At 41.3% G+C, this 21013-nt stretch overlaps 1 protein-coding gene and 1 long non-coding RNA gene across 6 annotated transcripts in view; one reads left to right on the top strand and one right to left on the bottom strand.

Moving 5' to 3' along the window:
* Positions 1 to 1415: 1415 nt before the first annotated feature.
* Positions 1416 to 14299, bottom strand: LOC143161259 (uncharacterized). The gene is made up of 3 exons (XR_012995491.1): positions 14217 to 14299; positions 11743 to 11776; positions 1416 to 1572 (listed from the first exon to the last, which is right to left on the bottom strand). It is a non-coding gene; the product is annotated as an uncharacterized LOC143161259 (long non-coding RNA).
* FGGY (FGGY carbohydrate kinase domain containing) overlaps positions 9066 to 21013 on the top strand; it is a 145805-nt gene continuing 133857 nt past the window's right edge. For 4 of the 5 annotated variants that reach the window (XM_076340061.1, XM_076340055.1, XM_076340057.1 and 1 more), the window contains exon 1: positions 9066 to 9169. The gene's annotated coding sequence lies outside the window, so the exon portion shown is untranslated. Of the gene's footprint in view, positions 9170 to 16290; positions 16397 to 21013 lie in introns of those variants that run through there. The other variant, XM_076340056.1, reaches the window with a different exon arrangement.

Raw genomic sequence — 21013 nt, 5'->3', positions numbered from 1 at the left:
TGATGGGGACGAGGTGTCAATTAAAACATCCTATGATATTTCCATGATTACAACGTACTGTAGGTAAGGAAACTGTTGTCACATTTAAATCACACTCATAAGCAACGATCCTGGCAATTCTTGGAGAGGGTGAAGTTACGTACCCAGTCTCATACTCCTACTTTTGAAACAATCAGACATAAAATAGCCTAAAGTAAGAGTGCAGTTATCATTTATTTCCTTCCTCAATTTTTAATCTTGCTTTATAACAACATTTCCTAGCTGTGGCTGACAGAAATGGCAAAAATGTACAGTATTTCTGATTTTTGTTGTGTCTTGCTTTTTATTTCACTTTCAGTTTTTCAGACTGGTCAATGATTCAAAAAGTTGATTAAAGCTGTGATGGTTTTACCATTGCTTCAGAAAGACAAACTGTAAAATCCAAAGATTAGCAACCAGAATGTGATTTTAAAGAATGCTTAAAGCAGTTTCATTCTGCTGCTTGTGCTTAACACTGGAAGAAACTCTGAACTGCAGCTGTCTGCTGTGCCAAAAGGTTTTTTAACTTTTGCACACATATTTCTATATATGTTTTAATTTACTGATAGCATTTGTTCCATTTGATATATAGTAAGGCTTTATGATTGTCAGATTAGTGTAAGCATGCAAGTAGTAAATTTAAAATGTATCTTTGATGGTTCTATTATCTTCACCATCTTTTGCCATGTTCTTTCTAATATGTCAATAGTCTAAAGGAGTTTTTGATGTGATGCACTGAATATTCTGACTCGTAAAAGAGCTCAACGTTGGGTGTATCATTTATCAGTTCACTGCTGTCAAAAGCTATTGCATCCTTCTTCCCTCTTGACCCAAGCTTGATTAATCTTTCCGTAGTTTTGGTTCTGATACGGTTTTGAAACAGTGTGGATTTTCCCAGGAAGCCTTATTAAGAACCTAGGCATCTGCTTCATGCTGTTTAAGCACCTCAAACAACTGCAGAGGGAATGGAATAATTGCCCCCAGACCTCTGGCAGCATCACATTTCCACTGTTTGCAACCCTCCTCCACTCACGGTGCCCGGTACGTGTAGCACTGGCAGGAAGAGCTGGGGGGACTCCTGTTTTCTGGGCCATGACCTATGAAACTGCATGATTTTAGGAAAGACCAGGTTAGCTCCAGGAGGAGGGAAGTGTTATGGCTCTTTTTCTCTGATTCTTCACAGAAGTCAGAAGTTTTCAACATCAGGGAGAGCATCAGTGCATATATTCTGATTTCCATCTGTCATGCAAAGCATAAATCCAAAGCACTATGTGAGATCAATCATGCCCAAAATATTTAGTTACCTAAAATGTTGGAGAATTAACATCTTTCTTACATTTTTCTCCAGACTCCTGAGTGGTGCAGACATTCTGTTAATCCTATATTACAAGCTCAGGCAATACATTAAGTTTGGAAAATAGATTTATATAACAAAGATGAAGCAGAATTAACTGGATCCACAAATGTCTTTCTACTCACGGCTGCCTATAATTGTTTCATTACATTTCTTTGGGTTTTATCCTGTTTTGCTGTGACCACCTACTGGCAATGTATCTGTAAGGAAAGAAAAAAAAGAAAGAAATTCTAACATGTAAGACGTACAAAATAAACCCTGTGACGTTTTCTAATACGTGAGTATTCCTAAATGCCAGACTAAAACATCCCTCCAACAGTTTCTTTTACAGACTTCCCTTATTCCAGAAACTTGGCCTGAGTTAGGAGGAAACCCCATAACTGTCCCTTAAAAGTTGAATTGCATCAGTGTGGGTAAGATGTTGGGCCAAATTCTTTAATGGTGTAATTTCATGAAAATCAGAAATACTACACCAGGGCTGAATCTGCCCCGTGGTATAAAATTATCTCCCTAGAGGTAAGACTTTTGGAAACAGTATCATATTTTAATTATAAGCAGACAATTTGTTTTGGGTTGTATACAGAGCATGAAAATCTAACTGCTGTAGGAACTAGCTACATATATGGTGATTTTATTCCTGTTTCTAGTGCTGTTGGGTTTATTTGTGTATGATTTGCAGGTGGCTAAACGATCTTACAAACTTCTTTTTATGTACTTGAATGAGCCCTTGTTGAATTTAAGATTTTAAAAGATTACAGTGCTGGCTTTAGAACATCATTTGTACATTTTGCAATGAGTTTAGGAGAAAGGCTGCATGTTGTTTATAATCTGGGAAGTACAGATTCCAGTTAACAATCTTACTCTTGGAGAACAGACAATTATATTTTTTAGGAATTAATAGATGCTGATGGTACTTTGCCTCCCATGACTGCGTTCACTAGTTTCTGAATTCAAGGGGCAAAATAGGATCTGCCTTTTATAGAAAGTCCCAGTTGTGGCAAGAGGATGTGCTGCTTGAAGTGTGGTTGAGCCTTCTTCAACCCTTCTCCACGCTGACTGGATTTTGGCATCACTGCATGATATATCACCACTGTAACAAACTGCTTCACGTAAGCTGGTCATATTCTATGGAAAAAGTCTTGAAAGGATGTTGCAGAAAAATATTTAACCTCTGTTAACAGTTATTTTTCATGAGATGTAAGGTATTGTGAAATTTAAGGAGCTCAACAGATTTTCTCAGCTTGGCTTGTGAAATTCATTTCCAGCTCAACAGATTGTGATTTCACGATTTTGCACATCTGGATTTTGGCACAGAGTTATGATGAAAGACGTCTCTGGCAAATCTGCCTCCCAGACAGAGCAGGGCAGTATGTCTGCTCCTGGTCAGTGAGGAGTCCAGTCCTGTCCGTGAGTTGTAACCCGCCTGCCCTCACCTATGTAGCTTCTGTTCCACCAGGCAAAGGCTGCACAGCTGTAGTTGGCCCTGACATCAGTGACCTCAGGAATTACTTGAATATAAGTGTTAATGATAAAGTCATATTTCTAATCTTTAAGGAGCATCAAAGGATATGCAAAAGTTGCAGGGCAATCTGTACAGTGTCTTCACAGACTGAATCTGTTCTGGGGAGCAAACAGAACATTTTCACATGCTGGTAACATGGATGGGTACAGCAACGACGTGTGCAAAGACTATTGAGCACCCCCTCTGCTACACTGCAGCAGTGGGCTTCTTTTCTCGCCAAGCATTGGGGCGGGGGGGTCTTCTTAACCTAATCTGTGGAGATCTGGCAGTCTTCCCAGAGGGGAACCAGTTGATGAAAACATGACTTTAAGCCAGAATTTTTTCAGCATTCACACCACAGAAGGAGAGTTTATAAAGGTGGCAAGTCTCATGCACGTTTTCCCTTTGTGTATCGCTGTATAGCAACAAAGTCATCCTATTTTCCCACCAGGATCACACGGTGTCACAGAACTTCACTTACTCTTACGGCATTGGCAGTGTGGTTTCGAAAGAAAAATCCCCGTGCTGTCTGGAATGCTCAACTGTTGGGTACCAGAGTCAGAAAACATCCTTCCTGCCATGAACGTTAGGAAAACAGAGCAGTCCTGACTCAAGTGCCAAGTGGTTTTTTGGAAGGCTGACTCCCCTGAAAATAAAGGATATTGGTATCCAGCCAAGAGGGCAGGCAGGAACAGGCCTTGGGCAAGACACTGGAATTTTGATGGAGCCTGAAATACTGTATGCTTGTTTGTATCGGCTTCTGACTTTTGTATTAAAAGGTGAGCTACCCAAAACGTAAGGAAATGGGTCACAAATTGATAAAATCTGAATTATTTTTTTAGCTATATTAGAGCTATGTGAAACAGGGATTTCCCTTTTTGGCTGCTCTAGTATCTAACAGTAACTTAATATCTCTGTTAAAAACAGAAGAAGTCCCCCAAAGGAAATTTCCTTTTTTTCCTATTGTACACTCAAAAATCCCTTTGTGATGTTGCATAGTATTCAGTTGTTTTTTACTTCCTTATTTCCCTGTTTGAATAAATAGTCCTAGTCTAATGACTCAGTAAGCATTTAATCCAGAGTATTCCCCACCTTCTATTTCCTATACCAGTGTTATACTGCTTCTTAAAAATGAGATTGAAACCCACCCTCAGGTGCTTGTATGAACTGCCTAAGCAAGCACGTTACATGACCCTTTAAAAATCTTTTCTTCCCTTCAATTATTATGCTAATCAATACCTAAGTAAGCAGAATTTTTGAATGCTCAAAGATCCATTTCTGCTTCTGTAAGTAAAACAATTCGCTTATCTGCTTGTTTTGTTTTGGTACATACGTTGGTTTTAGATGAGGTTTTCTGCATAGAAATTCTTGAAAATGCCACACAGAAGTGGGAAAATTGAAAAAGAGGAGGGGATTGTATATAGAGATAGATTTTATATTATTCATTTCCTCTTTATCTTAAATTTAGGAAGATTGGAGAGATAACAGATTAGATCCCTTTGTGCCTTTATTTCCAGTGTTGCAAGGCAACTCAGTAGCCAGCATGGCTAGTCTCTAAGCTTCCACCTCCTCTGAAAAAGCTTAGGTAATGTGAAGTTGTCTTAGCGATGCTACTTATGCCGTCCTTGGCCTCACTGAAGGATACTGGATGAGAATATGTCCCGACAATCCCTCTTTTACCTATGCTGAAGTTTGGCACTGAACCAGTGTAAGAACTCTTTTTTTTTTCCCCTGTGGTGGTAGTTTCAGTTATCAATATGTACCCACGCTTCTGATTTGGGACCCAAAAGAAAGTCCCAAAGCCATTTCTGTTCAGCCTTTGGGGTTGAAGTGCACCCCGCTGCACTGAAAGATCTTGTCTGGTATATTTGAGAATCCTGAATCACTGGATTCAGAAATGCCAACAATTTTTCCACTTGCTTATTTTTGCAAAACGCCCTGTTGACTGCAAAGCTAGGCCCAGTATTTGCATTTCCAGCACGGCTATGGTGGGCAATTCAGCAAGACATTCTGCATATGATTTTTTACTGGGGCATCTCACTTGTGTATGCGTGCACTCCTCAAATGACGGTTTGCACTAACATTCACCAGCAGGCTGGGATGCTGGGCCAGAGCTTGCATCCAGGGAGGCCGAGAGATGTTTTTGTGTTGATCTCAGTGGAGCGGGACTGGATCTTTATTTCCTTGACAAGGCTGGAAAATGTTCATTCTGCCTCTTTCCCCTACACACACACATTTTCTTTTCTTCATAGAATAAGTAATTTGTCTTTATCTCACCATTCACCTCTCTCTTTGATTGCAGTTAATGGAATTGTCACCTTTATGTACTCATGTTCCATTTCTCAACCTGTCTGGACTTTGGCCTCCAAAGGTTACCACTGCTAGTGAAGTAATATGATTAAGTGAGTCTTTTTAGACAGATTTATGCAAGATTTCTTCTCCAGCAAGTGTCACATCTAGTCTAGTTCTGCAAAAGAGAATATTTCAAAGATGCCAACTGTCATCTAAAACCACTAAATTGTTCTGCAGTGCTGGTTGAGAGGACTGCAGGCCATCTCAGAGCAATGCTGATTTATGCTACCTGAAGCTGTATCACTACAGCTTGAAATACGGGCTTTTGTTAATAATGAAAAAAAGAACGTTCCTGTCTCACAGAAAGCACTTTTAAAATGGAATTTTCATTAGTTACTCTGTAATGAAAAGGCAAAAGGGTATATTTTAAGTGAATCTGTCCAGAATCTTGGAAAAAGAGGGAGGTTATTTGAAGCAGTAATATCTGAAGAAAAACTACAACAGCCACACTCCAAACAGAAAAAAAGTGGTCTTGTGTTCCATTTAAGGTACATACGTCTACAAGGTATTTTCAAGTTTATGGAAAGATTTTGAAATTATAGAGGATTCACTGCACACATATCTACTCTTCCTGCATTTGATACGAAACACAAATTAATCATCATTATTCTGCACTAATATAACACCTCTTAACCCTCAGCTTTCAGAATATTTCAAAGGAGTGATGAATTAAGCCTCATGTTGTCTTGGGAATATGTGATAATCTAAACTTTGATTCTTTAATTTTAAAAAAAAGCATTTTCAGGACTTTGATTTTGGAGGCTGGAAATCTTGCAGCTGTCGTATCCTGGGCTGCATCAAAAGCAGCGTGGCCAGCAGGTCGAGGGAGGTGATTCTGCCCCTCTACTTTGCTCTGGTGAGACCCCACCTGGAGTGCTGCATCCAGCTCTGGAGCCCTCAGCATAGGAAAGACACAGACCTGTTGGAGCGGGTCCAGAGGAGGGCCACGAAAATGACCAGGGGAATGGAACACCTCTCCTGTGAAGAAAGGCTGAGAGAGTTGGGGTTGTTCAGCCTAGAGAAGAGAAGGCTCCGGGGAGACCTTATTGCAGCCGATCAGTACTTAAAGGGGGCTTATAAAAAAGATGGCGGCAAACTTTTTAGCAGGGCCTGTTGTGACAGGACAAGGGGGAATGGCTTTAAACTAAAGGGGGGTAGATTCAGACTCGATATAAGGAAGACATTTTTTACGCTGAGGGTGGTGAAACACTGGCACAGGTTGCCCGGAGAGGTGGTGGATGCCCCATCCCTGGAAACACTCAAGGTCAGGTTGGACGGGGCTCTGAGCAACCTGATCTAGTTGAAGATGTCCCTGCCCACGGCAGGGGGGTTGGACTAGGTGACCTTTAAAGGTCCCTTCCAACCCAAACTATTCTATGATTCTATGATTCTTGAAAATATCTTCATCTGTCACCCCCTTGGAAAGAAACCATGTAAGTGCTAGAGAAGTGTAATGAAATGGAAAAATGTATTAAGGAAAAGTTAATACATTTGTCTGTACTTACAGACAAGATAACTTTCTTTTTTTGCTATTTATTGGAGCAAAAAGACCTGGATAAATTGAGGTACTAATGTGATATAGGTGTAAAAAAGGCAAAATAGATCCCTGTCTGTAACTAAAAGGGTGCATAGGGAATTATTATTGCCACTGTACAAGTCACTAACAAGACATCATTTTGAACATTATGCATTATGTTGGGCTTTCTGAACGAGTGTCCAGAAAAGATGAATTCTGACTGAAACAAGTGCAGAGAAAGCTTATTAGATAATACAAAACTTGCTGTTATGAAAGAAAATGTAAATGGTTAATGATTAACTTAGGAAAACAAAAGGGATTTAAATGATGTCTACAAATACACTGTGGGAGGAGAACAAGTATTATTTATATTAAAAGAAAGTGTCAGCAGTCTATGAATATATGGAGGACAGAAATAATGAAATTTGTTTTTAATGTACAGAGGAATAGGATTCCAGAACAGAACAGCGAAGAACATAGTTGGGAGGGTGAAGAGCAAGAACTATAAACTGGAGTTCAGCATGGGTATGGAAAGGTTTATAGGATTTGATTGTCAGAGATAGTAGAAGCACACTTGGGCCTACTTCTCTGGGCTTCATTTTACTGCTTTTCAGTTGAACAAAACATTTTGGTGTATCCACAGTCACAGTACTTTTTTTTGGGTCACTGAACTAACGTGAAACAGCTTGTTTGTGTCTCTGAACTTTATACTTCCTCTCCACAGCGCACTTCCTTGGTCAGAGTGGTAGCCTTACGCTACGATTTGTTCCCATGAACCAGGTGGCCGCATGCCTGGACTGGTCTGACTCAGATCGGGGTGCACACGTCTCAGAGGAGAGAAATTTGCATCCCACTACAGGAGGTGCAGACCTCCCGGAGAGCAAAGCAGAGCATGAGAGCACACACTCCCACCGCGCAATACGCTGACTTGGAATTACAGACAGGAGGGTGGTATTTTTTTTAAAAAATCTATCTATTCAAAGCAAAACATTTGGGCTAATGCAAGAAAACTCCAAATACTTCAGTTTGGGTCTAATGTCCTTTCCCTACCCCGCCTAGACACAAGGTATTCCCAACGGAAAGTCGATTTTCACCCAGAAGATTTCAGTTTTGTAGAAGTAGTGTTTTCCATCAGAAAATCATTCCAACGGAAAGTTACTAACTGGTTCTAATACAAAGTGACTAGCGAAGATCTCAGAATGATTCAGTGGTAAAGCTGGAATGAGAACCCACAGCTCCTGACCATGAACCCTGTGCTCTAACCACGAGACAACACTCATCTTTCCCTGAGCAAGGTTGTTCCTGCAGTATTTCTGCCTGGGCCAAAGTGGGAAAACTCTGGAAATGTTGCAAGAGAGCTTTTTGCTACAAGATTTCCTGCTGTAGAATATTTGAGGGATAACAGGAAAAATCCCTGGTGGCTCCCTGAGGCCTCTTCAGAAGTGTTCGGACATCATGGGAATGTGAGGGTTTCCATCCGTTCCTCCCTATGTGGGTTGTGGAGGGACGTGGTGGGGTCTGGTCCTACCCGCCATTGGAGTGTGCAGCCACTGCTGGCCTGTCTCTTTGTTTTCAAGGGATGCATTTGAGGGGATCCTACTGCCGTGTCTTCCATTTTAAGCAAACCTTAAATAAACTAAAGTTTTATTCCTCACATCAGGAATTTTCCAACTTTTCAGGTAAAACTCTCAAACGGGGTAACCCCGTGCAGAAAATCTAACTCATGGCTTGCAGTCCTATTTTATTTATTTAAAAAGCGATTATATATTTATGGGTCAAGGTGGGGGATGTCCTCAGTCCAGACATACCCTTCTGCTTGTTTCTCTGTATTTATTCTTCTGGCTCTCGATATGGCTTCTTGCACCACTTAAATGCTAAATGCTTCTGCAACCCCCAATATTTCTGCAGTCTTGTAGGGCAACAGGGCTGTGGCTGAGAAATACAATTTACCAACAACCCCTTCAATAAAAAGAGCCAAACCCCCTCCTTGTTTCTGTTTTATTAGCTTTTAAATAAAGGAGAAATACGATTCCCTTTCCGAGGCAAAAATACTCATATCGGTTGAATTCCTGACAGGGCACAGTGCACGCTCAGCTTTCCAGGGCAGTGCAGCTTGACAGCTATGCCTAACACACAGCAGATCCCTCTAACGACGCTCGGGGCGAGCTCCACACGCGGGCCCCCAAATGCAAACCAGATGCCGGCACCGGCTGGCGCAGCCTTCAAAGGCAAGCGGGGGAGGCTCAGTCGCTCCCGCCTCCCCTTCCCCGCCCAAACGGGGGGCGGCAGCGCAAGCGCGGCTGGGCCCGGGGGGAGCGCGGCGGGCTTCCCGGCAGCGGCCGGCGGTCAGGAAATTGCCCTGTCAGGAAAAGCGTGGTTTCTGTAGCCCGCTCCCTGCGCAGCTAATATAGTGTTTCAGTTTGGACAAGTAAGTGACTGACGCTCGCCGAGCCCCGGTGGCGACTAGCCGCGGCCGGGCGGGCTCCCCCTCAGCCAGGCGAGGCGGGCGCCGCCCCTGAGGGGAGCGCGCTCCCTCAGCACCGCGCGCGCCGCCGCCGGCCGTTGCGGCCGTTAACGCTGGCGGTCTGGCGTGGCCTGGCCCGGCCTGGCCTGCTCTACCCGCGCGGGCAGCCGGCCCTGCTAGGCCCCGGCGTGCGCCCAGCCCAGCCTCCTCTCCGGAGCTCCGCGCTGAAAGCGGAACGCGGTGACATTCAGAAAACTCCTTCCCTGTTCGTGAGGTGCTGCTGGTTGAGAAACCCTATCGCGTTTGCAGTGATGTTTTTTAATTAAAAAAACTGTGATGCCCGTGTGTAACACTCGTCTCCGGCTTTTTCCCCGGGGAATCCCTCTCGCTGCACCCTCGGGCTGCATGCAGCTTGTCCAGGGCGTGCATTGGCTGTGTGATTAAATAGCTCCGAATCAGTTTTGGAGCCTGGTTTTTCATGTAGCTGGTGGAATATTATAGGATTTACATGTTCATCTCCCTGCCCGGCTTTCCGAAGTTTGCTTTTACTGATGTTTCTCAACAGCACAGCCTATATATAATGCCTAAATTTAATGAGAATGGGTCTGCCCTTTCTCACAGTCCCTTTGCGTTGACAGGCTCCAGGCAGCACGGGGGGTGCACAGCGCCTGGGGAGGCACTTGAGGTTTTGCAGGGCTGGGGTAGGCACATCGCTTCCTCCCAATACCTCCTCCTGGGGAAGGTGGTGGTATAGGAGTCACCATTTTCCCTGAGCTTTAAATGGCAGCGTTTAGGTGACCTGATGTAGGCAGATGGGACACGTACATCGCTTAGGTACTTGCTTAATCTTCCAGATCCCTGGGAGATTTCCTTAAATGTATTTCTTGCCCTTACTCAATTTGGTAGTTTCCAGTCTTGTATTTCTGGCACAGGTGTCCTCTCGCTGCTTGCTCCCACCACTGCCTCCTTCCCCCTCTTGCAACTCTGCTTTCTTGCACCTTTGCAGCAGTGTCTCCTTCACATGGCAGTTGCTCCTGTGTTCTCATAAAGCTTGTGGGCTGGCATGGAGCCCACCCCAATAACCTGGTGGAGTTTACTTGTGCTCCGCTCCAGGCCTCCCTGTAATGGCTGTGTTCCTTGCTAGTCACGTGCTCTGCACCGGTTAAGAACTGGTGACCTTGCAGATTTTTTTTCTCTACAGAGGTGCCTGGGACTTGTTAGCTAGTTTAATAAATTTAGCATCAGTGCCTCTTCTCTGGAGAACACTTACGAAATAAATGTCAGGGAAGGAGAGGAGAGGGCGCTCTCATCTCTGAGGTTCTTAGAAAGTAATAGACATATTACTGTGAAGGTGGTCTCCTTGTTTTTCATCCTCATGTATTCACTCATCCTTGAAGACCATTCACTTAATTTATTGAAATTAACTTTTTTCTAAATGTACTTAAATATAGTACAAAAACATACTGAAATTTTAAAGTGTCTTTAAATGTTAATGGTCCCCTTTCCTTCAGGAATACGTACTGGCATATGGTAAAAAAAAAAAAAGGCAGCTTTTTTTTTTCCTGGGAAGGGTGCCTGGGATAGGAGGCTGAAGGAGGAAAACAGGGGGAATTGGGTTCTTGTAGGTACAGCTGTTCCCAGCTGTAAGAATCAGGGCAGAAATAAATTCATAGTGTCAGGAGAGACTAAATAAACAAGTACTATGCTGGGAAGTTTTTATATGTATTCTTAGCCACTTTTGTTACTCTGTCCTGTGTTTCTAACAGTCCTACAGCTAAGTTATCATTTGAAACTGTTGGTTCTTTTGAAAAAATCGTCCTGTTCCCAAATAGGGCTCTTACCCATTTTGTTTCTTGTACTTCCTCAGTAAGTCTGCCTTCTCTCTTTCCATAAGCCGTTCTTCCTTTAAGCATTCTTTTAATGCTGTTGGAGGTTGATCTGTTTCCTGAGAACTAGTAGATTTACAGGAGAGGATCAGAATAGCTCTCCTGTGTGTTCCTGTTTTGTATCTTGGGCTTTTCTAATGACTCACATTGAATTTTTTCCCTGGTACCTGCCACTGGAATATCAAAGAGCCTGATGTGCAAAATCGACAGTAGTGGCATGGCCTTAGTAGAAATGTGTTTCTGAGCTTCATTTTCAAAGGGGAATCTCTGATCAGCATTGTCTGGTTTTTTGGCTCTTGTTAATACCTTCTGGTTGGTGTCTTGAGCTGCCTTCGGTTTCCCCTCTGCATTTCCACATGTGAAAGGGAAAGTACTCAGACCGTTCATAAAATAAAGTTTGAAAATTTGTGACCTTCAGCTGTTTGAGGCAAGCAAGCTTACAAGCTCTTGGCTTCTGAGATGTTTTGAGAAAGTCATTGAAGGGAACTTACAGAGAGGTGTTGGCCTGATACCCTTTCAGGCTTGTCTTTGTGGGAGTTTGAAATTGTGAGACTGATAGGATCATTACAAAGGCAGATTTTGCATTGATAAAAACAAAACAAACAACCAACCCCCCCAGCTGTGTATGTAGCGAGAAGGAAGAGAACTCACTGGGTTCAGATGAACAGATGTGATTCTTCTTTCACTGTAAAAAAGAAAGGGATGTAGATGTTACACATGTATGGTCTATCTAGGTATCTGATTTTTGTGCAGAATTTGTGTTTCTTTTAACCTAAGCTAATGTGCAACCTCACTTACTCTTAAGTAGTTGTGACAGGATCTTCAGGGCTAGTGTTTTTGCAATTGCAGCCCAAATAAATGTTTAATTTTAAAATGACAGATTACTTAGGGCTGTCATTCTTCTCATGCTCTTACTATGCAAGAGTGAACAAATAGTGTATAGTAAACTCTGGATTTGACTTATAGACACATGTTTGCTTCTGGGCTGAGCATCTTGAAAGAAGTGGTTTACAGCATGTCTTTAAAAATTTATTTCACTGTTGCATCTACTGTTGGCCTAAGTGTTCCAGTATCTGCCAGGAGTAATTATAGACAGTTGGTTCAGATGTTGCTTAAATGCGTAAGCCTTGATGGGAAATGCAGTGGATTTCAGCCAGAATGCTAATTTTGATGTTTTGTCATTTCATAAAACTGTGAACTCAGAACAAATTATTTTTATACTGATCTACTGATACGTAATCACACAGCTAGTGCCAAATTCAACCTTGATGTAGCACTGGAATCTACAGATGTGATTAAAGCTAGAGTATCAGCACTACCCTAAAGTTGGCTAATTTGGTACCCACAGTAGCATAATGGCTTTATTTACCTAGGATTCCAGGTAGGCATATGTACCCTGCACTGAAGCTCATGGTGCCGAGGCTGGTTTGCTCCAGGAATGCGGTTCAAAGCTAGTGTGCATATGGTTACATGAACTATGATTGTGCCTTTTGAATTGCATTCTACTCCAAGTTATATTTTATAATTTAAACAGATATTTTTATAATTAACATTATTGTGCTAGGGATGTTTACTGTATGCTTCTTTTTTTGTGTGTATTTATTTTATTTATTTGTTTCTTCATTTCTGTTATAGCATAGAAGAGAATGAAAAAATACAAAAGTCTCAGTACAGGAATCTGCCTCTCTTCAACAGGCAATGAACGGAGATTGTTCTTTCTGCCCAGCATGGGGTAGGTTAAAGTGATAGAGATATAGGAATAAGAAAGGTCTTCCTTAGCATTAGATTAGTAAGCTGATGGATCCAGCCACCTGGATCCATCAGTAATTTTGGAGCCTGTTACCTCCTTTAACTAGTCATGAAGCTGTTACAGCTAGAATTTATGTAATAATCAGATGGCATTTTTTTTCCCCTCACAGTCAATGTAAACAAGATAGTGTCTTCTTTCAGAGCTTCAAGCATTCAGCAGTGTCATTTGGGACATGTCTGTCTGCCAGATCGTTAGCACAGCCTTTAGGGATGCATGCAGCTGCAGTGTCAGAGGAGGGAATGGATCTAAATGGATTGGTGTGCATGAATTGTATCGACTGCCGTCTTCAGGGTGTGGAGAAGAAAGGGTGCTGTTATAGACCCTCTTAATTCTTTAGGTTTTCCTGCATGAGGATTGTGTCTTGGCATAAACTGATCAACATTTCCTCCGTTTGACAAATTGTAGGTTATGGCAAGCATTCAAAATCCTGCAGACGTGTGAACGCACCTGTGACATTCACAAGTGTCAAGAGTTTAATCCTGAACTACTAATATGGCTGGGAGTTTTGCCACTGACTTTAATGGATGCAGGATCAGACCCTGCTTTTGAAGTGATGGCCCAGTCCAAGCAGGGCCAAGAGAGCCCCAGGGGGAACTGGAGCTGTTGGGTTTCCCCAATAGCATGTGTCTTCTCTTTTTTTTTTTTTTTTCCCCCTTCCTTTTTCCTGAGAGCTCCTCTCTGTAGCTGTTTCCTGCTGTTCCTGGTGTTAGACGAGCAGTGAAGCAGAGAGCGAGCTGAACTTGTTTCTTTTGTGCGGCATAGTTACAGGCTGGGGAACAAACGGGGCAGCCCAGTTTACCACTGTCATGTTGATAATCTTACAGTGATATTTGCTGGTCTGTCTTTGGTCTCACAGTCTCTGATCAGGCAGCCTGGCTGCTTTACAAGGCATGCTGCGGCATTGGTCTCGTGCCTGTTGCAATGCAGAGCCTATCAGGGCATGCAACAACCGTGTGGGTGCCTTGATCTTTCTTCCAAAGAAAACCAGAGTAAGCAGTAGCCTTAAGTCTTCTCCAGGCATATAGTTGGGAGGAGCTCCCGGATTCCTCTGTTTAGACATACTTTGAGGGCCAGTGTTTTGGGAACTGCCTGAAGTTTGAAATCCCTGGCCTTCCATAGCAGGACCTCTCTGTTCCCGTCAACAACATGTTGTTTTTCTACTGTGAGCATCTCTGAGCAGTGTCTCTACTTGCCCAAAGCGGTCTTGGGATTGTTACTTGCTGCTTATTAGTACTTACTACTGCACTGTATTATGGTACTTATTATTGCCACATCTATGAACAGTCAGAGAGCAGAAAAATGCCTTTTGACTTACCTGACCACGTTAAGATTCTGAGTGCAGCTCATCACCCATGGTCTGTAGATAGCTGCAGTGAGCCTTCTGGGGACAATTCAGAATGCGGTGTAATCATGACTGCATGGAAAAGGTAAATACAGAGCAATTGCTTAATGTCTCCTCTAGCTCAGGAACTTAGGCACATCAAACAAAACTAGCAGGTGGCATGCTCAGAACAAATGAAAGGACTTTTTCTTGCACTGTTTACACAGAACTTTATAACTCATTACCACAGTAGTTTTCAGTTGCGAAAGTTTCCCTGGATTCAAAAAGACCACAAACAAATTCAGAAAGGAAAGCCTTCAAGGTCTGCTAATCCTAAAGATAAAATTTCTGTCTCAGGAAGTGCCTCTACTATAGATAGCAGGAGGAAGAAGGTGTCCTGGGAAGTATCGCTGGATGAAAAGGACAGGCATATGCTTTTCTTATGGCTTCTGCTGTTTGTGGCAGGATACTGTACGAATTGGACCTTTCATCTGACCCAGTGCAGCCATGCTTTTCTCTTTAATCAGGGTCCAGAATGCAGTTGGTCTTATTTGATCAATGTATCAAATAAGATACAAGTTACAAATAAGATACAAACGTTGTATCTGCCAGTGTGAGTTCAAGAGAGGAACTGAAAGGCGAGCATCATTTTTCTGTTTTAGTACAAATCTCTTTTAGAGCAGATTATAAAGAAAAACAACTCTGTTGTACATTTAAGAGCTTGATATTTGTTGACACTGGTCATGCTGACAGGTTTCTGCTGTTCATAAGTGAAATATCTATGTAGGCAGAAGAAGCTGAAAATAAATAAATTTTGGATTTCATTTCTTAGAATAATTTACTTAGTCATTTTCATTTCTCTGCTAATTAGTTACACCAGGATAAACCAGGATACGTCTTGCTTTATATCAGAGCAGGTGGAAGTAGTTTGGCCTGAAAGTATTTAAAATACAAAAGATAGAATTAAAGGGCAGAAGGCAGCGATGAAGTAATGGCTTTGTCTTGGACACTGAGAAAGGAAAAAAAAAAAGATATGGAGACATTACAGATTAGTACATAGTGAATTATTTATAGCGAGAAAAGGAGGTACTAGAAAGTAGTAGAATATTTTCAGTCCTGTGGTGGGATTTATTGAGACTATGTTACAATGTTGGGGAGGGTAATTAGGAAGGTTTTGGTGGAACAATCTAGGTATTTTGGGACTGGGAGCTGGGGTCTGATTCTACTACTAAAATGAGGTATCTTCCACTATTTGCAGCTGCTTTTCCTTCTTCTAAGATGTGAGAAAGCTCCACAGAATTTACCAGAGAATGGATTTTGTTTTTTAGTGAAGAAGCATACTTTCTCCAGCTTGGTTTTTATTTATTCCTGTTTTGTTATTGTTAACACAGTCCTCACATTCCAAAGACTGAGAGATCTCCTGCATGTACGTGTTTCTGTTTTGGGAAGGGAAAAGGAGAGATGAGGTGTGCTTTTGTTCCTTGTTTTTGTTTTGCTTGCTGTTGGGTAGCTGAAAAATAAATGCTTGTTGATAGTTATAGCATAGTCCCTTGGGCATTTAAGGGTATTATTCTATATTAGTACTGCCCTTCAACGCAGTGTTAGAATTCCCCATCTGCCACCACTCTCCCACACAGACATGTGCCTTCTTTGTCTCTTCACATCCAAACAGGAATTAAAGATCCTGGAAGAGGAAAGGGAGTTCACTGTCTTCAAGAAGGGATTGCCACTCTACCACCACCAGTTTTGTTAGTTTACTGTAACCCTAGAAAGCCAATAAAGTGCTGAATTTCCAATATAATGTCAAAAATGCTTCTTTCATTTTATCGCCTTTCTACAATTGAAAAGCAGCTTTTATTTAACATATTTAGATCTTTTCACGCTAAGATTATGAAGCCTAATTTGAGCCTGTTAATCTTTTTCTCGGTAATCCATAGAAAAGCACAGCTACACTGCTGAAAACATACTGTTTATCCATGATCTCTGGGTCTGGGCAGCCTGCAGCATTCCAAAGATCAAAGTTTAAAACAGACGTGCCAGTCCTTCATAATTCCTTGTATTTAAGCACACAATACCACAAAATCTATACTTGCCGCTGATAAATACTTCTGCTGAGCTTCATCCTGCGTGCATGTGAGTGTGCAGCCTTCCAGTACTGTAGCTTTAACAGAAAGGTACGTCCTGGCAATTTGATAACCATGAAGTAAGGTAGGACAAACTGAGTTTAGTAGTTAGTTGTAATGAAACAGTCATCTGGTTACTTAGTCATTCATTTTAAATTAAAGTAAACAATGTTAAGGATTTTCTTTTTTTAAAGAAATATTTTTGCAAATGACAGTTTCACCCCTCCTTTTTTTTCATTGCCTATGTGGGAAAGCTAGCCCATTTGTTTAAGGATAAACTGGGAAGTCTGTGGTTTCCAGCACGCACATTTTGAAAAATATTTATACAGACTATTATTTAATGGGCCATATAAATATTTATCATATTCTGCAGCCCTTTGATCATAAATGCTTGTTTGAAAAGCCATTCTGTCCCTGCTGTGATTTGCAAAGAAAGAGGCCGTTGCTGTTTTAGTGCTTGGAGGGAATTTTGGCTTCTTGTCCTATGGTCAAGCTGGACATGTCTTTTAAAAATTATTTTTTCTCTCTCTCTCTGTTTGCAAATTCAAATAATAAGTTATAAATATGAGGCCCTAATCCTGCCATGGACAGACAAAGCTGTATTGAAGTTTTGGGGGCCTTTTTTCTTGGCTGTAAGAAGCCAGGCTTCCTGAGTTAGATACTTCAGGAGTATAAAAGGTAGTGGTATTATCACCACTGCTTTCCATGACTTGGGAAATCCATAAACATGCATCATCCATGCATCAAATATTTTGGTGTCTTGTTAGGAATATTGCGCTCAAGGAATTGAGCTGCCTGACTGGACCTTTAGGACTTTTTATTTCAAGCATTTTTCTGGTTCGCTGTTTTTCTCATGATTGTATCAACTGCAGAACCTGTATGCTAAGAATCCAGTAGATAGAAAATCCCAAACAAAGTTTTAATTGCACAACAAAATTTTATTTGCACATGGCAATGAATGTTCGTGTCTGGATTCCAAAGCAGGAAGTTTGTGCTGGGAACTTCCTCTACGTCTCAACTGCATTAAAGAGTTTCTTAATTTCCGATTTGGAGCCTCCTCTTGTACCAAAGGAATCTTTTGTAAATAAAACTGAATGACAGCAGTGCTCTTTAAATTCTTAATAAAGTACTTTGGCTAAATATTTTCCACCAACCTCACTGCTGAGTTCTTAGGTTCTCAAGAAATACCTTTAGGCAGAGTCCCTAATTGGTGACACTTATGACCTAGAGATGATAGTGCTTTTTGTGGATCCGGTTGACAAGTAGGTGGCATACCAAGTGATTGGTATTCCAGAAAAACCCTTGGCATCAAATGATGTTTTTGCAAGCAGATCAGATCTTATTGCAGAGACGCTATACTTTGAACAGCCTCAGTAACTTAGTGCTCGCTGTGCTTGAAAAAAGGATTAATATTTACTTTTAGCCTTTTTTTGTAAGATACTGAAGTATTTGTAAATCTACGTGAGCTTTACCCAGAGAGAGACTAGTTTAAATAGGTTTGTGGTTCTTGTTTTTGGACTCTGTCACTTAACTCTTTCTTGCTAGTTGTCCACAGATATACAGAAATAAAATAGTGGATATGCATAGACTGATATGTACTGCTTGAGCATATAAACAAACTCTGCTTCCTGCGCAGTCACTCACACATGCGCATCCTGGTTGCTTAGTAAGGAAAAAGGAAAGTAAACATTACATGGGCTGATTGGGTTCCAGGTTTCAAATGTTTGTGGGAAGAATCCGATGCAAAGCCATAATTTTAAGTGCTGAGTAGGAGGTACTGTGAGCTTAATTCTCTAACATCTGTTAAGCTTGTTCTCTAAGTAGCAAAAACACATTAATGAGCTAAAATCAAGGCTGCCATACAGGGAAGAGAAATAAAAATTTAGAGTAATATTGTGTGTGTGTGAGAAGGAGGCAGGATGTAAAATACTCCTTTTGCTATTTGTATTTTGTGAAAAGCAAGTAAGAAAGATTTGCCTACGTTTAAAAAAACCCTAAATCTGCTTTGCAGCTTGTGGTTTATTCTCTTTTTGTAAGTCAGCAGCTAAAGGCAGTGCCGAAATGAGGAAAAACAGGGAAATTTGTGATATAGTATCAGGAACAGTCTTATGCAATTTCTTTATAGTAAAATTTCTTACAAGTAGCTAGCAGCATCTGCAACCAGCCTTTTAAGCTTTGGGGAGATGGAGTGCAAAATTAAGAAGTGAACATCATCTGTTGAAAAGAATGTCTTAAAACTGCTTCTACAGCCAAGGGCTAAGAGGAGGATGCAGAGTGCTGTAAGTATCCCCAGCTGACAGATGCAGTATTAATCACTGATATCAGGAGAATTGTCCTCCCTGTGACAGAGACATTAGCTTTTGTTAGTCTGACCAGGTCATAGAGCCAGGGCCAAGAAAATAAAGCGAGCTTTCTTGCCAATATTCCTAGGTGTTAGACTCATGGCACACCATTATTTTTAGCTGATTGCTCGTCACTTGAACAGATGACCTTGCTTAACATGATTAGTGTGTACTGCACCTAATTTACTGGGCAGAATCAGAATGCTCAGAGTAGCTAGTATTTCCATCAGTACCACAATATGCTCTATAGCTTTGAGTTTTTTCTAGTTTCTGATATTGTTAGAAGCTAATGATCTGTACAACTTCCTCTAGTGACCCTGCCATGGTGCATGCAGAATGTGGTGTGATAACTGCTTTGGTTTGTACTGGGCTGCTTAGGTGCTTTAGTGATGGACAGAACTCCCTCATGCTAATGCTGTCCAACCGAAGAACAAAAAAAATAGTCCCTGGCCCCCAGCAGTGGTAGTCTGAGCATGAAATGACAGATGCAGGCAGTACAAAATTATTGTATGGGACAGGTTGTGATAACAGATCTCCACAGACTAACCACATTTCCATGAACCATTTAAGGGGTAGGATGAGGGGAAGCTGGGTAGTTTTCTTTAGCCAAGGTGTTGGCTGATGCTGTTTTAAGTGCAAGTGAAACTTTGTCCTAATTCAACTGTTACACTGCTTAATTATTATCTGGGATGATACTTGGAGTTTTCTGAGATAGGGGACTGACTTTTCCCCCCCCCTTTTTTCTTCTTTATTTCACCTGCTACCTCTAACCCTCAGTGATTTGTAATAGCCATCAACAGCAGTGGTTACAAGCCAACCATAGATGTGAACAGCCACTTACATTGTGCCAACACTATGTTCGAACTTCCACTCAAGGATGGATCTCAACCTGTACTCAAGATATTTCAGGGAAAAAAAAAAAAGGCTTGGTTTTCTGTCTTGTAGAAATGAAACAAGTAAAAAACATTGCTTCCAAAATTGAGTACAATTTACTTGGCTATATGATCAGCTGTTGTTGTCTGAAGGTAGAAAGAGAACTTTCACCGTTTTCTGTTCCACTGCTTTTTCTATCAGGCTTTTGGTATACTTTGCCACTAAACTCTAGTTATTTAAAAAAAAAAAAGGATTAATTTGAAATGTGAACTGTTTTACTAAGCAGTACTTTCCAAATCTTTCCCCCCTTGCCTATGTCCCTCCCTCTAAACAACCCATCTTCCATACACAGAAGTAATCCATGTAACGTCTTTGGGAGAGATGGGCTGTTTTTAAGTAGAGCCATTTTGGTGCTCAGTAAATACTGTGTATTCATCAAATTATAATTGATCCATACATTTTCTGGAAATCAGAAACTATGCATCAGCTGAGTTTTGTGTGTTTTAGAGGCTGATTAGGAGATTCATACAAGCACTAAACTTGATACTAGTCTGACATTTTAAATACTATGTATCGCTTCTTACTTAGCATGCTCCCAGCTTGATCAAGGACAAACTGTGAGAAATTAAGTACAGTGCATTTGTCACTGCATTAAATGTCAAATAGTTAAACATAATATAGTGAAGTAAGCAACTCATTGTGAATAATTAAATCAATTAACTTAATCTCACTTTGTTCTTACAGATTGTCAGAGAGTAGGCAGAGATTTCCTGGGATGCTCTCGTAACTCAACACATTTTCAGCACATTATTTTCTGAATCTTTAAAATTGTGTGGATTGATGGTGGATAGCTCTTAAAAACCAAACCAGTTTGTTTTTCAGGTGTTGTTTTTTTCTTTGCAGGGCTCAAAATTGGGTAATATGTGCTAGATTATCACTTGCTTATTTTAATTATCAGCATCACACTACTTTTCTTGGGAGGGGAAACTGTTTTCAGATTCTGCAGAAATTCAGCCTGACTCACTGTCTCATTCAGCAGTAATATGCCACTCATTAGCTGGTTGGCTCTATGGGAGGCAGCAGCTCTTGGCTCCTCGTTCCTCTTCAGTTCAGGGGTCAGTGGAGTTAGGCACACCACCCTTTTCACTGCTTCAGGAGTATAATTTTTTTGCATTGAGGCAATGACATATCTGTGGTGGTACTTGCTGTCTTGTCCAGAGGTGAATCCAACTTAACAGTCATCAGCAGCTTCTCCATCTGCCAGAATTCAGGAAAACCTTGGAGTCCCTGGATTGCAATTCCCCTTCTGTGTAAAGCCACCAACTCCTGACTGCCACTGAGTTTGGAACTGTACCTTTTCCTTCCCTTCCTATCTCCTTCCCTCTTTTTCCCTTTATGTAGACATGATACCATATGACCACAGCTCGATTCCTTGACTGTATGAGGCCATGAA

Source organism: Aptenodytes patagonicus, chromosome 5 (assembly GCF_965638725.1).
Source record: "Aptenodytes patagonicus chromosome 5, bAptPat1.pri.cur, whole genome shotgun sequence".
Lineage (NCBI taxonomy): Eukaryota > Metazoa > Chordata > Aves > Sphenisciformes > Spheniscidae > Aptenodytes > Aptenodytes patagonicus.
This window is presented reverse-complemented; position numbering and strand designations above follow the sequence as displayed.